Consider the following 5,491-nt stretch of genomic DNA (forward strand, 5'->3'; position numbering starts at 1 on the left):
CAATGGAGGCAGAGATGGAGAGTACGTCAATATAAAGCACAAGGAGAAGCCCAAAGAGCAAAGCATTTTCTTGCATTGGGCAGGGGACTGGAGGAGGTTATGCAAATGGAGCTGCTTCAAAGAAATTGGAAAAGTGCAGCCTGGTCGGGCCCTGGCGTGGCAAAGGGCGCTTGAATATGCAGCAGCTTTTTAATTCCCTTAGCTGTTCAGCATAATTATATGCATAAAGTATACAGTTAAATACATACTGTATATTGCATGTATTATTTATATACAAATACCTATGTCACAATAAGATGTCTTCGAGTGTGTGTGTGTGAATGTATGTGTGTATGGAGATGCAAGTAGCAAATGACAGATGGCAATTATTTTGTTAATTGCCAACAAAGACAAGTGGTTGAGGCTGCCAACCGTGCTTCTAATTGACAATTCGGAATTGAAATCAAAGACATCGGCAAGCTGCATAAATTTGCCCTCCAGCAAAGTGCATAATTTACACACACACAAACACACATATACATATTCACATATACACACATGAACCGCAATGCTGCAAATGAATTGCAGCTAAGCTATAGCCGGAGCCATTTCAGTTGGCGTGACAGCTCGGCCGCTCCTCCGACTTGCTTAAATGCCTTCTGACAAGGGCTCAAATCTGCAGTTGCTTCCACACATGGCAACTGCCCACTGGTCCTGGCAGGCACTTATTAATGCAGCCTTCGCCTGGTTCTAATTAGTCTAATTAAAAACTGAAAGGACACGCGCTTCCCGGCAACATAGAGCGAGCAGCTAGAAATTAGCTGCCCACTCCTGACTACATAGTGCGCTATTCCTTGTCCTCCGCATAAACTGTTGAGTGAGGGAAATTATACACCACAGGTGTGCATATGTATGCGTGTATGTGTGACTGATGCTGAATTCGTAAAGTGTGACCGAGCGCAAGGCTAATTAAAGCAGTGCCAGAAACTGTCAGCTGGAAAAGGCGTAGAGATGTTGAGGGAGTACCCTGGGTTCTACTTTGTTCAACCCAGGAGTTAATTTTGCCCAGTGGTGGCCAATAGCGCTCAATGTGAAGATAATGAAGTTCAAAGTAAACAATTTTAAAAAGTCACAATTCTTCTTTACATTTTTCAGCCATGATCAAACGACATACATTGTTTTTCAAATAGCGATTAATTTAACGTTAAATAACACTTATTGCATTGCAGTTTTGCATTATGTTATCTACATTTCTGTACAGGTGAAATCTGGTTGCCTGCCTACATCTTCTTTTTCGAAATAAACCACTTTCTTATAGTTCTGGAGCTTTGCGATATAACCATAGTGAGTTGAAGTTGCTAGGTATAGGTTACCAAGAAAGTTAAAATTTAGTACATACTACGTTAACTTTAGCCAGAACATTATTTAGGTTAAGTTAGGTTGGCGCGGTAGTCAAGGGTATAATCCTAACTCACTTAGGCCAAAGTTTTGGCCCATTGTGTCGCCGATTTGGATTGTTCCACGGTCCCGTCCTCCCATGATTGCTTCGTGTCTGCTGATAAACTAAACCCACCCGGAGACTTCGCAGTAGATGCCGCCGCCGACGCGACTGTCTAGCTTGGAACCATCAGTGAAGATTTTAATAAAGTTTATTGGTATTCTTCCCTAGAGGGACTGAATGTGTGGAAAGGAGTATGAGTATTCATTGGGGAGGACGTTATTTAAATCAGAACTACTTTATTTCGTCGTCATTTCATATACTGTTTTCATCTATTTATTTATCAGAGTATCAATTGAACACGATTTATCGTATCGGAGCAATTGACATAAAGATAAATGGGCTTTTCACAAAAATCGTTTTTATTAGTCAATTTTAGTTTTAAATTTTAACTTGCAAAAATGTTACTCTTAACATATAATTAATAAAGTATAGAAATTAACTTGCTTATTGAAGTAACTAATACAAAACAATGGAGAAGCTAAGGTCGGGTGTCCCGACTTTGAAATACTCTGTACATACACTGCTGGTCTTAGGTTAGACGCTCCAACCGCTTTTTATACCCTGTACCCGTAGGGTAAAAAGGGTATATTAGGTTTGTGCAAAGTATGTAACATGCAGAAGGAAGCATCTCCGACCCCATAAAGTATATATATTCTGAATCAGCATGATGAGAGAAATCGATCTAGACATGTCCGTCCGTCCGTCCGTCTGTCCGTCTGGATGAACGCGAGGATCTCAGAAACTATAAAAGCTAGAATACCCAAAGTTGGCATGCAGATTCTCCTAGGTCCGAGAAAGGACGAGTTTATTTTATTTTTTTGAATTTCCCCCCCCCCCCCTCCCCCTTTCCCCGCTACAGAATTTCGTCAATAGCGTCCACATTTCAAATGCTACCTAAACCAAACTTTGCACACATAATTTATATATAATTTTCTACTGTTCTTCAAAATTCTATTCAATTCGGTCAATTCTAAGAAAAGTTATTAACGAAACAAATTCTCTCCAGTACAACCTCCCCAAACTGCAGCAACAAGTTCGCTCTTCTTCTTTCTCTTTTTGCTGCTGCTATGGGCGCATATAACTGAGTGACGGAAGTTTACCTGGGTACAGGGTATTACACTGTCGGGCTTGCTCGACTGTAGCGTTCTCTCTTGTTTTACTCTGTACATAAAATCTACAAGAGTATATTAGGTTTGCGGGAGCTGAAAATGTAACGGGCAGAAGGAGGCGAGGCAGACCCCACAAAGAATTTATATTCTTGATCAGCATGACGAGACGAGTCGATCTAGCCCTGTCTGTCTGCCTGTCCGTCCGTATGAACACCTGGATCTCAGAGATTATAAGAGATAGAGACACCAAACTTTGCACAAAGATGCGTTATATGTGTACGCTGTGCAAGTTTGTTTTATTTTTTTGATTTTCCCCCACTTCCCCCCTATGGGAGTTTTCCCGATTTTTAATTCGTATAATCGCCTATATCTCGGAGACTATAAGACCTAGGAACACCAAATTTTAGTCCCAGAAGAAGTTATAGCCATAAATGTATTTGCTGTGATCCGCGGCTGTTGTTGATGCTGGTGCTTTGGTTGACTGCACACATGCTTACACAGGCACGAATAGATGCTCATAGGCATACATACACTCACATAAACGCAATTGCTATGTAAATGTGCAATTATAAACCCTTTACATGAGTTCGAATACCGATAGAGGTAAAATCGATCAAATTTTTTTTTTATTTTCTTTATTTTTTATTTTTCTATAATTATTGTAAACATATGTACAGAGTATTTCAAAGTCGGGACACCCGACTTTAGCTTTTTTACTTGTTTTTGCAAAATTTCTCTAGTTCTTATAGTCTCTGAGATCCAGGTGTTCATACGGACAAACAGACATACAGACGGACAGACAGACAGACAGGGCTAGATCTACCCCTCTTGTCATGCTGATCAAGAGTATATATTTTTCAGCTCGCGCAAACCTAATATAGTCTTGTACATTTCATGTACAGAGTAAAAAAACGCTTTTCACTTTGTTGCTTCAATTTATTTACATGAATATTTCTAATAAGAAAAAATCATTATTTATATTGCATTACGAGCTTTTTTAATGCAACAGGAGTTCGTAGGTATTGGGCGTATATCCATTTCCTTTTAAAAGAAAATATTTCTCACATTTTTTACGCTTCACGGTGATTTTGTACGTCACTCAGCCCGCTTATTATGCAATACAGCTGCAGTGATTGCGCCATTTCTGCTTCCTCCGTTTCCGGACCTGCTGTCTTCCCTCAATACACACGCCATTTCTTAGCCTCAGAGCGTAAAAGAGCAAACTGTCAATTGGCTTCAATCAAATCAGCGCATTAAAATCGCATTAATGTCGCAGGGCGACGTCAAATCTATACAGAGTTAAATGTTGGCATTTCTAATGCGTTCCACAGCCCGCATTCCGTATGCATGCGGGTGTCGGCGCGAGTTATCGAAACTATTTTTCACACGACTAGGCAAAGTAGACGAAAAGCTGACACCCAGTACACTCCCTTTGCTAGGCACACATATTCGCACTGAAGCGATGAAATGATTAGCTGTCTGACTTCGATATAACACAAATTTTTCGATACATGTATGTAAATGGATTTATAGATATGTATGTGTGTGTTTTAGGTTGGGTCCAACTATGGGTGTATTTGTAAGTATGTATAGTAAGTTATATCACATATATTAGCAACAAGCCGAGCAAACAACTCGTAATGAATTTTGCGGTGCAGACCTGAAAAGAAAACAAAACGTTTGCCTGCGTTCAAGAAATGCCCGAGCCACTTTACAGCAAAATCGTTTTAAGTTTGCCATGGCAGCACATAAGCTTCATTTGCTAAATTGATGCATGCACTTGCACTCGAACCTTCCAGCCAGCGTAATGGCAGAAATAACCGCAACCGAATAAAATTCAATCTGTGAAATGCTTTTCTTGCATTTTCTGCTGACAATCTGCAAACATAAGTGCCAGCAAGCGGCAACTAACAAGAAAGCAGAAACACCGACTGAGACAGGGGCAGAGACAAATGCAGAGGCGGGGGTGGAGATGGAGTCAGGGGCAGATTCAGCAACCAGTGCAAGTTGAGAAGCACTCAACAAACACCAGACTATGTGCAACAACGCTATCGCTATGAACGTGTGTATGCGCGTACGAGTATACACTCGTGTGTGACTATATACGCCGGAAATGGCAAAAGACATGGCTCCGATGGCGGCAGGCAGCGCCATTTGCTTCGCCAACGCTGTCGGCTAGTACTGCATCAGCGCATTATTGGATGATTTATTGACGTCGATATGCTTAGTTGAGTACCATGCTGGCATCTGCACAACTACCCATATATATGTATCTACGTATACGTATGCAGATATAAAGGCAGCCATTTTTGGTGTCTGCCTGCGTAAATCTGTCTCTGTGCGCACATGCACCCTGCACACAAATATATGTACATACATAGACTATGTATGCATTTACATAGATTCACATTAGCCTCATTACGCCCGCAGCTACACTATCGGGCAAAATTACGCATCCAAACTTATTCGAGCGCATTTATAGTTTTGAATCGACTGCTCCCTCTATATCTAAGTATGGCCTACGTGCAGCAATCCAGTAATCGGTACAAACATGTAGTTGTATGTAGATATGAGAATGTATTTTAATTCTTGAGCTCAGTCGTCAAAAGGATATCACAGCTGCTGTATAAGCTATCAATTAAAATTTGATTGCATAATAGTGCGGTCACAAATAAATAAAAATCAGTACAGCTTCTATGATATCTTCAACAAATGACCTATTATTATTTAAACAAACTAAGTTGTTATCTTCACATGCGCTGCCTTCACAGGGAGTTAACAATTTACCCTACTCTGTCCGTACCAACTAATGCTTAATTAGAAAGCATTTTTCATCATTTTGTATTACATACATTCTCCAGATATAATTTGATTCTTATAACTTTATAATTATTTAAGTTCT

The sequence above is a fragment of the Scaptodrosophila lebanonensis genome, unplaced genomic scaffold (assembly GCF_003285725.1).
Source record: "Scaptodrosophila lebanonensis strain 11010-0011.00,11010-0021.00 unplaced genomic scaffold, SlebRS2 tig00000024-arrow-pilon, whole genome shotgun sequence".
In the NCBI taxonomy this organism is placed as follows: domain Eukaryota; kingdom Metazoa; phylum Arthropoda; class Insecta; order Diptera; family Drosophilidae; genus Scaptodrosophila; species Scaptodrosophila lebanonensis.